The sequence below is a fragment of the Ceratotherium simum genome, chromosome 6 (genome assembly GCF_057802395.1).
Source record: "Ceratotherium simum simum isolate JZ-2026a chromosome 6, ASM5780239v1, whole genome shotgun sequence".
Classification (NCBI taxonomy): domain Eukaryota; kingdom Metazoa; phylum Chordata; class Mammalia; order Perissodactyla; family Rhinocerotidae; genus Ceratotherium; species Ceratotherium simum.
Window position 1 is genome coordinate 36,398,598 of NC_141905.1, and position 12,178 is coordinate 36,410,775.

Consider the following 12,178-nt stretch of genomic DNA (forward strand, 5'->3'; position numbering starts at 1 on the left):
GAATTTCTAGGATATAACCAATATGGAAGAAGTTGAGTTTGTTTCTTTGTTTTTTCTATTATTAATTTACAATGAAGTACAAGGACATTTGTTAGAGAGCTTCATCTTTCTTCATCTGAAACCTCCTGTTTGCCTGGTCTTTTAATGTACTGGTATCATCTGTATCCATAATAACACATAAGAGTTCATGCATCTCCCTAGAAAGATTACATGAAAAAAACTCTTTAAATCATTTTCTTTCTTATAATTGTACTTAAATTACTTAAAAGTAAAGTAAACTATCTTGGCACTTAAAAAAATAATAACTCGTTCAAGGTCAAAGGGCAACATGAAGCAATCATTCTTGAGTAAAGATGAGAAGAAATATTGCTGATGCAAATACTCCTTTGCCTTCAGACTATAGGCCAGGAATGGTGAATGATAATAAGTTGTTAGTGCTCCCCAAAATAAGAAGAAATGCTGAAATTTTTTCCTGAAACAGAGATTCAGACAACGTTAAGCCCTTCTGTTTGAACTGCGTATAGATTTGAAAGATCCAGTAAGATAATTAAATAATGTTTTCTAAGAGTTAAACTGCTGATATGATTAGGTAGTTGGCACTTAATTTAATTTGTCCCCTTGGTTCCAGTAACCAAGAAATATTCAATGAACAGAGGGGAAAAGTGCTAAGATAAAAGGGATATTGTTCTTATTTTCAAAGAGCTTGGAGTATTCTAGGGAACACCATTTATGAACACCATTTATCAAGGTAAGTTTCAGAATATTCATTTGTGGATAGTTTTGGAACCACAGAAAATGACAAGGAAAGAGATAATACTCATTTGCCAGGAATAGATGTTTATGCATTTCAAAAGTTGTTCTCTAATGGGAAATATTTTTAAAATAAAGTTTAATAGGCAATATTTTTGTTTTAATCACTGAATAAAGTTAGCAGACATTTAATGTTAGTGCTGCAAATATGCTTTTCACTAAGGCAGAAAGTAAAAACCATTGAATTTCTTTCCCATATACAGTAGTCTCCAAATTTTGTTCTTTGTTTATAGTCTATGTTAAGAATTTGGCACAAATAAATGGAAAGACATCCTGTGTTCAGGAAGACTAAATATATTTAAGATATCAATAATACCCAAAGTGATCTATGGATTTAACGAAATCTCTGTCAAAATCTCAACAGTGTTTTTGGCAGAAATAGAAAAATCCATCTTAAAATTCATATGGAATCTCAAGGGATCCCAAATAATTAAAACAATCTTGAAAAAGAAGAACAAAACTGGAGGTCTCACACTTCCTGATTCCAAAACTCACTACAAACCTACAGTCAAAACAGTGTGATACTGCCACAAAGACAGACACGTAAAGCAATGGAATAGAATAGAGAGCCCAGAAATAAACCCTCACATATATGGTCAAATGATCTTCAACAAGGGAGCCAAGAACAGTCAATGGGGAAAGGACAGTCTCTTCTACAAATAGGAAAACTACATTTCCACACACAAAAGAATGAAGTTGAACACTTATTTATATCATAAACAAAAATTAACTCAAAACTGTATCAAAGACCTAAATGAAGAGCTAAAACTACAAAACTCTTAGAAGAAAACATAGGGAGAAAGCTTCATGACATTGAATTTGGCAGTGATTGCTTGGATATGACACCAAAAGTATAGGCAACAAAAATAAAAATAGATAAATTGGACTATACCAAATTTAAAAGTTCTGTGCTTCAAAGGACAGAACTGACAGAGTAAAAGAAGGCAAACTATAGAATGGGAGAAAATATTTGCAAATCATATACCTGATAAGGGGTTAATGTCAGAATATATATAGATCTCCTACAACTCATCAACAACAACAAAAAAACAAACAACCCAGTTAAAAAATGGGCAAAGAACTTGAGTAGACATTTCTCCAAAAAAGATATACAAATGACCAACAAGCACATGAAAAGATGCTCAACATCACTAATCATTACGGAAATGCAAATTAAAACCACAATGAAATACCACGTCACACCCACCAGCATGGCTACTCTAGAAAGAGAGAGAATGTGAGAGCAAGAGAGAGAGAGAGAAAATAACAAGTGATGGCGAAGATGTGGAGAAATTGGAACATTTATTGGGAATGTAAAGTGGTGCAGCCACTATGGAAAATAGTATAGCAATTCCTAAAAAATTAATAATAGAACTACCATATGATCCAACAGTCCCATTTCTGGGCATATATCCAAAAGAATTGAAAGCAGGGACTCAAAAGGAAAATTGTACACCCGTTATTCACAATTGCCAAAACGTGAGAGCAACATAAGTGTCCATCAATGGATGAATGGATAAATGCAATGTGGTATGTACATACAATAGAATATTATTCAGCCTTAAAAAGGAAAGAAATTCTGACACATGCTACAACATGGATGAACCTTGAGGACATTATGCAAAGTGAAATAAGCCCGTCACAACAAAACAAATACTGTATGATTCCACTTATATGTGATATCTAGAGTTGTCCCATCCATAGAGGCAGAAAGTAAAAGAGTGGTTGCTTGGAACTGAGGAAGGGGGAGGAAATTGTTGGAGAGAGGGAGTGTGGAATTGTTGTTTAATGAGTGTAGAGTTTCAGTTTTGCAAGATGAAAAGAGTTCTGCAGATTGATTATACAACAATGTAAATGTACTTAACACTGTTAAACTGCACACTTAAAAATGGTAAAGATGGTAAATTTTATGTTAGGTGTATTTTATTACAACTTCAAAAAAAAAGAATTTGAGAACTTCCTTCATAGCTGAGAATTTAAACTCGGGGTTTACAGGTCAAAGATTCCTGTCCCTCTTTTTTTTTTTTTTTTTGTGTGTGTGTGGTAAGGGAGATTGGCCCTGAGCTAACATCTGTTGCCAGTCTTCCTCTTTTTGCTGAGGAAGCTTGGCTCTGAGCTAACATCTGTGCCCATCTTCCTCTGTTTTGTATGTGAGATGCCGCCATAGCATGGCTTGACGAGCAGTGTGCTGGTCCACACCCAGGTTTTGAACCTGCAAATCCCGGGCCTCCAAAGTAGACCACGGGAACTTAACGACTAAGCCACTGGGCTGGCCCCTCCCTATCTCTTAATACATACTCCATCTAAGACTATGGTTCCTAAGGTACAAGAAGAGCACTCACCCTGTTTCCTAGTCTTTGTTATAGTCTAGAATGTATCGCATAAAGTAAACCAAAATTAATTTCTCTTTTAATTAAGAACAAGTGGAAATGGGCAGGTTAAGTCTGCTGACGAACTAACAGAACACAAGTATTGAGGTGAGTCTGTAGAGGAACACTGGACTGGGAGTCAGAAGCCCCAAGTTCAAGCACCACATAACTGACTCCATTTGCTCAACAAGTCTCTTAAATTTTATCACTCAATTCCCTCATCTGTAAAATTGGGAAGTAGAACTAGGTGATCTCTAGTATCCTTTCAAAATACGATGTCTTTAAGCCTAGAGGAAGAAGTCCTGAAGCACTCATCTTCTCCGATTTCCTTTCTGCCTCATCATGTTCCCGAGTTTTTAGAGGACTTGTGGTATGCGTTTTATTTTTAATGGATGATGTGGTCTGCAAATTCTCTCACAGTCCTCCTACCGGTAAATGGAGTCTATTTCCCCTACTCTTGAATCTGGGCTGCTCTCTGATGGCTTTGACTAATGGAATATGCCAGAAGTGATGCTATGCAAGATTCTAAGCCAGCCTTTAAGAGAACTGGCAGTTTCCACCTTGGTCTCTTGGAGTCCTGAGCTGCCATGTGAGAAGTCCAGCTACCCTACTGGAAAGACTACATGGAGAGACCCTGAGACTAACGGAGAGGGAGAGGAGCCCAGCTGACAACTGCCATCCAGCCATCCCACCAAGGTGTCAGGCATGTGAGTGAAGCCACCCTGGACTCTCCAGATCAAACCAGCAGCTCCAGTGGACATCACATAGAGCAGAAAAAATTCACCCAGCTGAACCCTGTCAAAATTCCTGACCCACAAAATAATGAGACAGAATAAGCATCATGGATATCGTTTGCTATAAAGCAATAGATAACCAGAATAAATGCTTTAGGAATTTAGACGGTAAACCTTCCTCCTTCCTTTCTATAGGCTGGAATAAAATGATGAAGGGGTAAAGAGAAATATAATTATAGATTGATGTTAAAATGAAAATGAATTTGGAAAAGTGAAGATCTCCTCATTTCAGCATAAAATTATATACTTATATTATAGAAAGTGATGATCACGTGGAAAAGGGCCGGATAAGCACTGACTGCATGCAATAATTCATTTCATACAGGGAGAAAAATAACATCAACGAGGACATGGGAACATCATTGCTATTGCTAGCTTTTTCCTATGATTACCTACCCTGTGCTGAAATTTTGCCTGTAACACCTAATACTGTCATACACACCTCTGCCACCTGCCCATCACTCAGTGAATCTACTCATGAAGCTGAACTAAGAAATGGTAGGTGGATGTTGGAACAGGGCACAGGGGAGGAGGACGGTACGTTAGTGTTGACTGAGGCAGAACTGGGAGATAGTGCTTTCTGCTCACACGGACAATAAAATCTCACAGACATTGGACATTAGCAGATAGCTATGTTTCATCTTGTTTCCCAAAGTGTTGCTCCTCATGTAGCTCAGGAGGTGATGGAAAAGCAGCCAATTTCTAACACTATGCTGAGAAATAGAAAAGAAAGTCAAAAGGGAAAACGTACTTCTGATTCTAATCTTTTCTCTGAGTTTGACAAATAGCAGAAGAAAAGGTTCTATCCAAATCAAAAACCACCTCTCACTTTATATATTAATTCAGGAGGTTGCATATGATTTACCTGTAACCGAGACTTACAAGTATTCATTTTGGGCATTTTCAGAGGTCAGTCTGAGACAGACCTATTACACAACAAACAATTTCCTTCAGCTTGGAAATTGTACCTTGTAATTACACTATACTTCAATAGTCACCCTGACTAGAATGTAAATAACCCAGGGAATTATATGGCTTAACATACTTATACATTTAAAATAAAGTTGGCTGTGAAATTTAAAGCAGAGGATATAGGCTGATTCCCACGCTCATCTTCTCTGTAAGCCCCAAAGCCCGTATGCAGGTGTTTCAATTACTTTGGTATATATAATCTTTTAAATTCACAGTGTTTACTAGCTTTTTCTTTCCAAGGTAACATTGGTTTGGGAAGAATTCTATTTGGGTGTGGCTCTTCAAGCCCTCATGAGATGGGAAAAAGATATTCTTCTATGCACAATAAATAAATATTATTTTGGCTTGACTTTAGGTTGCTTTCCAGCTTTTAATATTGGTTACTTAACTATTTAAAGCCTTAGCTACTTATATGCATTTGTAAAATGAGGGTACACATTCAATACCTATCCTGTAGGGCTATTGTAAATGTTAGAGATGATATATGTACAGCGATATGGAGCCAGAACTCTATACTTATTACCTGTGTAGCCTTAGTCAAGTAGCCTTGACCTTTCTATAACTCAGTTTTCTCATCTGTAAAAAGGGGGCTTAATATGCTTACAGAATGGAATTTTGTGAGAATTAGAAGAAATTATATATGTGAACATCTTAGCAAGTGCTTAGTAAATGTTAAGCACTTACTTGGGTGTAAGTGATGTGATGATGATGGTGATGATGATGATACATACACATAGTTGCTCAATAAATGATAGCTATCGTTTTTAATGTTATTGAATTTAAAGAAGATTGGGTAAGTCCTATATCATATGTATTCAGAACAGGAAAACTGGACCATGTGTCTTATCACTGTCCATTCTGATTTAGAACCTATCTGTATGAAAGTGATCCAGGTTCATAATTTTTTGAGAACCTGAATCCATTACAAAGATGATCAGAATAAAAGGACCAATTTTCAGTGGCTTTATTCAGCAATTCTCAGTCCTGACTGTGCATGAGAATCAACTCTGGATTTTTCTAAAATGACAGCCACACAGGCCACGCCCTTTCTCCCCCTCAATAAGTCTGGGCTGGAGTAGCTCTGCAGGGGACTGTGATATACAGACAATCTTGAGAGCCACATATTTAGTCATTTGGCATGTGTTTCCTAGATTGTGTATGCCACAGCTAGAGACCTAGTCTGAATAGAGGCCTTAGCAAATGAGAACAACAAATTCAAAACTCATGTATCTTTCTATACTTCACTTCTAAAATTTCTGTTAATTCAAGACGCTGTAACTTATTTTAGAAAGTAGAATTGGCTGAATTTGGGTCTCTGAATAAAATGCTAAGCTAGGGAAATTCAAATATTCACAGAAATATTCAAACATTATTATTAATTATTCATGGATACTAATAATTTTTCAAGGTCACATATTTTAGTTAAAAAAAATAAGGAATTAGTCTTGAGATAAAAGTGTGTGTAATGCTCTGGCCTAAGCCAGTACTCATCAATCAGAGCTGTGAGAATATTTTAGGAGTCATGGTTTGAACTTCATTCTGTCTGACTCGACAGTCGGTGTTTTTTCCAGTGTTCCGTATTCCAATGTACTGTTCTATCTCAGAGAACATGCCCAGATGAGGGATGAGAAGACGAGAGTCCAAATTTCTACCCCATATACAACCCAAGTAGCCCTAATCTTGTTGATTTTACATTTTGGCTTGCCTTTCAGGAAAAGTTGAACAGTAAGAAAGAGTTCCAAAAGTCCTAGATAACTAATTTGTTCATTCTTCTCTTTATTATAGCCTGCCAGAATTTTTACAAGTTTGTATCACAGGGTAAAATGATGAGTCTGCAATTATCCAATTAATTTGAATCATGCTAACAGTGTTTCTGGGTGAAGAGGGCCAAACAAAAATAATCATATTAAAAGTGCTGAAATAATCTGGTTTCACCTGCATAGATCAAATAAACTAGGTAATTGCCAAAACCTCACCTAGTTTTCAAGTGTGTAAACACAGCCAGAGCATGGGGTTCGCTATATTTGATTTTCCCTTTACTATAGAACACCAAATCCTACACTAAGACTTCCAGTAGAGCAGTAATGACAATGGGGAATTCAAGGTCCCAACCTTTCATTTGGGGTAGAGGGAGAGGCCCTGGTTAGGACTGCATACCAAACATTTACAAGCTTTGAAAAAAAGGCTATTGGAAATTGCTCCTGAGAGAAGATCAAAGATTGAGGCTTTGTGGAGGGAGGAATGGGATGGTTTTTAAATCAGAATGCTTCATCAGTCAGCTCAGCACAAAGCATCAAGGGCTTTGCAGGGTAGAGAACAATTCTGACATACAGAATGAAATGGGAAAACAGGATATAAGAGGGAAGTTTAACGAACAATTTTGTGTAGATTTTTTTAAATTGGATTCGATTCTCTTTTTTTAAGAAAACTTTAAAGATAAAGAATAGCCAATGATGTCAAAAGAAAAAGCAATTGCAGTAAAGCCATCCAGATGTGACTGGCGCATAGTACACTGGAAGAGACATGAGTTGTCAAGTCAGACAGATGGAGCTTCAAACCCTGATTCCACTGCTTACTGGCCTTGACAACTTACTTTCTGTGAAACTTTACTTCCTCATCCGTAAAAGGGGACTCTTATGTATGCATCACATGAATTGCTATAGGAATGAAATGACACATGTCAAGTAATACGAATAGTATCTCAGATGAACAATAGATGTCAATTTCCTTCTCCTCCCTCACCTCTAGACATCTAGATGGAATGGTCTCTGGTTAACTTAAAAGCCATAGCTCACTTTTGCTTCCAAAGGTATAATACCATAATGGCTACAAATAAATGACTAACAACAATCAATGATGAAGTACTCTGATTATTGAGTGGTGTTTGGCTTCTCAGTTCAGACAACTATCAAAATTGGTAGTCTGCCCTTGCTACTAAAAGTGTGGCCCATTGACAGTAGTGTGGGTACCCCCTGGGAGCTTGTTGGAAACACAGAATGAATCTCAGGTCTCACCTCTATCTTACTGAATCAGGAACTACATTCTGAAAACATCCCTAGGTGGTTTATATGGACATTAAATTTTAAGAACGAACAGGTCTGACTCTATATCATCCAAAGAATTGCTTTGCTCTCTATGTCAACTGGTTGTAGACTTGACTTCTAGAACAAGATATTTAAGATTCAGATTGCTTCTGGAAAATGGGCTTAATTCCTATTTTTAAAGTTGTTCAGATACACTTAGCCCTTAGATGTTTTTGTCCACAAATGAAAGGCTTGCCTGTGATTTTTGTCTCTTGTTTTTTTTTTTTAAAGATTTTATTTATTTTATTTTTTTCCCCCCAAAGCCCCAGTAGATAGTTGTATGTCATAGCTGCACATCCTTCTAGTTGCTGTATGTGGGACTCGGCCTCAGGATGGACGGAGAAGTGGTGCCTCGATGCGCACCCGGGATCGGAACCCGGGCCACCAGCATCGCAGCGCACGCACTTAACCACCAAGCCACAGGGCCGGCCCATGTCTCTTGTTTTTCTGTGACAGATATTATGAAGTGTTCAACCTACCAAACATTCAAAACTATTTTTAAGTAATATTCAAAAATTAACAATTTTCTAAATATAGAATAATACTTTCCATGGTACCCCAAATTTATTCAAGTAGTTTAAAACAGCTTTAGTTTATGTGAAAGGAATTTTTTAAATTTTGAATTGTTCAAATTGTATGAAAGCCGATTTTTTTAAAAATCCTATTTTCCTTCTTTTCTACATCCATGAGTTGACTTAAAAAACTCAATAAAATTGCATTAACCACTTTTGTAAAGAAGGAAAGCTGAAGCAGAGCTACCACCAAAAAAGCCTAATGTCTAATAAAAAGGACAAAGATCTTCCTCACAGGGATTTAGCATCCTGAATCTGATGTTTACAGAAGACCTCAAGACTCTCATTTTCCAAGCCAAAGAAGCCAAGGTAACATTCGAGGAACTAAAGCCAGGAAAGGAGACGACCCCTCTGTCTGGACTGAAGTAGGGGCAGCACAGAGCAGCAGCTGAGAGAGCAGGATTTAGGATAAGAAAAACCTGAGTTCTCATGCAGGCCCTGCAACGAGCTAATTGTGTGATTCTAGGTGTGATACATATTTTTCTAAATCTCAGTGTCCTCTTTATAAAATGCGGAATCACAAACCTCACTGCATTATTGTGTGAATCAAAGTATACAAGTAAATATATGTAAAGTATCCAGCATAGCACCTGGCAGGTAGTGAGGGCTCAATAAATTACAGCTATTAGTATCACTGTTTGCACATGCCAACTAAAGGCCTCTGGTTATGGATGCAAACCACACCTCCCTCCATGGATTCAGGTGTTTCCTCCTCGAGGACCCTACTCTGTGGGAAGCTGGGTATATGAGCTGTGGCAAATATTCCATTGAAGTGTTTAGACAAGAAATTACAACCTTTCTTTATTGAACACTCACTTTGTTCCAAGCACTTCTCTAACTGCTTTACCTCTATTTTATTTTTTACCCTTCACAACAATCATATGTGTAGTGACTATTATTATCCCCATTTTATAGAATTGGAATCTGAAGCACAGAGAGAAGCCTCGTCCAAGATCACACAGTAAAGTGGCTACAGTGAGCAGTGGGCAGCTGTAAACTTTTTTTTTTTTCTTTTTTTTGTCATCTCGCTACCCAGTGTCTTAAACTAAGGAAATGTTTGAAGGGGGATCCTGTTGTGGACATTGAATGGTGTGATGGTTAAATTTACATGTCCTAGGCTGTGGTGCCCAGTTGTTCAAATACTAGTCTACATGTCACTGTGAAGGTATTTTTTAGATGTAATTGACATTTTAATCAGTAGACTTTAAAGCAGATTACTCTCCATAATGTAGGTAAACTGTTCATCGGTTGGAGGCCTTAAACACTGAGATTTCCCAAAGAAGAAGGAATTCAGCCTCACGACTTCAGCATAGAAACCCTGAGTTTCCAGCCTTCCTGCCTGCCCTGTGGAATTAGGACTCAAGACTGCAACATCAACTCTGACCTGAATTTCCAGCCTGCCACCTGCCCTGCAAATTTCAGACTTTCCAGTCCCCACAATCACTTGAGCCAATTCCTTGAAATAAAATATCTCGTTGGTTCTGTTTCTCTGGAGAATCCTGAGAAATACAAATAGGGACATAAATGTCCTCTCCCCATCCCTTGAGACTTAAGGGCACAGCACAACCAATCACAAAGATGGAGGGAGAGTTGAGAAATTATTCACAGTGGCAGTGGCAGCGACATCAAGAGTGTGCTGGTGGCAAATATCGAGTTGCAGTGGCACCAGAGGCAGCTTCCTCTTCAGGTTTTTCCTGGGGTATGACTTTGGCTGACTTTCTCCCTGTCTGGCCTCCCTTGGTTCTCTGCTCGTTCTCTGAGACTGGCTTTCCAGCTTTAATGTAGATTGTGTTACTCATTATCCTTCCTGTAATTTTCTTTTATGCTTAAGGAAGCCTGGTTGGTCTCTGTTTGCAACCAGAGAACCCTGACTGTACAGTGGTGGAGCAGTGACGCAACTCCGGGTGTCTGACTCCAGTGCCTGCCCTTTGAGCCTGCTGCCTACCACGTCAGAACTTCAGATTTAGCAAGGACCTTAGCAATCAAGTCCAATTTCATAGATAAGGAAACTAAGACACTAACAATTGATTAATTTGTGGACTCTAAAATTCAGTGGGAATGGAATAAGATGAAAAATGATTCAGGTTACAAAGGATTCTGTAAAGAAAAAAAGGACTATATAAAGGAATATACATGTGTCCCACAAATCCCAGTATATCTAAACTAGGAGTTGAAGCTATAAAGAGACAAATTAAGAATGAATTAAAGATCCAAAAGAGAATTAGCTTCCTTATGTTTCTGGAAAAGGAGCACTTACACAGTCCACAGAGTCTAGTGGAGACAGAAGTTTTCGTCTCAGGATAAGTTGAATCAGAATAGCCCTGGAGCTCTAAACTAAGGGACATAGGCCACAAAGAAAGCTGGGAGTGAGGAGTTGCATTGGAAATAGAGGGGATTACCTGAGTGTCTGCAAACCAAACCCTGCGTCATCTGCACCCAACTCCAGCTACTTTCTCCCAGCTCAGGTCCTTGAGGATCCTGGCAGCCAAACACATAACCTTCAGCAAGAAGTTGGAAGATTCCTCTCCAGGGGTGCCTACGGCCCAAGGGAAAGAACTATAGATAATGGCATCTGGGAGTACCCCCAAAAAACAATAGGAGAAAGTCAAGATGGTGGCGTAGGCAGACTCTGAACTCACCTCCTCCTGTGGACACAGCCAATTTACAACTACTCGTGGAAAAATTACCCCTGAGACAGAACTGAAAACTGGATAAGAGGAACTCCTGCAACAACGGACAATCCTAACTGAGTTAGAAGAGGCAGAGACTCCCTTCTGGAGAGGAAAAACGCTGCCTTCACAAGCCGCCAGCTTCACGGCCGCCGGGAGCAGCTCACAGGTACGCAGCCCTCCCTAGAGGTGCGGGGCCCTGAGCCGGGGAGCGCCCCCGCTGTGGGCATTTTGTGGACCCAGCACAATCGAGAGGAGCGGCATAATATCTGACTTTGCCTGCTACTAAAACATTGGGGAGTACCCCCAGAAAACCCGGTTCACAAAGAAACTAAAACTGGCTCTTAAAGGGCCCAAGCGCAAACTCACCCCTTTCAGAAAGCAACCTAAAATCACCAGAAAGAAAGGTGCACAGTGCTTTGGTGAAAAGAGACTCACCTGATAGGCCCTGAGTGCATCTCGGTGAGAGGTGAGACCTCTCCAGGGACTGGGACATTGGTGGCGGCCATTGTTGTGGCCTGGTGTGGGCGTGCTGACACAAACGCCATTGGAGTTCTCCCTGGGGCCTGCTAGCCCAGGTCTGCCCCACCGGCTAGAGCACCGATTTAATCCAGCTCAGCCAGGGCAGGGAGCTCAGCCAGGGCAGGGGGCCCACCCTAGAGACTGGCCCCACCCAACAACAAGCCCTCAGGCAACTTGTGGGCCTGCATAGATTGGTGACTGGATTCTCTGCAGCCTGGCAACTGAGCCAACTTTGGTGGGGCGGGTCGTGCACAAGGAGCAGGTGGAGAGTGTGGGGCAGTGGCGGAGTGTGTGGGGCTCCCACCGTGGAGAGACTGGGTCAGCTTCGGGAGGTCGGGGCGCGCACATGGAGCAGGACTGTGTTGAGTGTGTGTGTGGACCTGTGGG

At 39.7% G+C, this 12,178-nt stretch overlaps 1 long non-coding RNA gene across 4 annotated transcripts in view; it reads right to left on the reverse strand.

Moving 5' to 3' along the window:
• The window catches only part of LOC147916842 (uncharacterized), a 121,197-nt gene extending 109,338 nt beyond the window's left edge, over positions 1–11,859 (reverse strand). For 3 of the 4 annotated variants that reach the window (XR_015552480.1, XR_015552479.1, XR_015552481.1), the window contains exon 1: positions 11,708–11,859. This is a non-coding gene — a long non-coding RNA (uncharacterized LOC147916842). The remainder of the gene's footprint in view (positions 1–11,707) is intronic. The other variant, XR_015552482.1, reaches the window with a different exon arrangement.
• Positions 11,860–12,178: the final 319 nt, after the last annotated feature.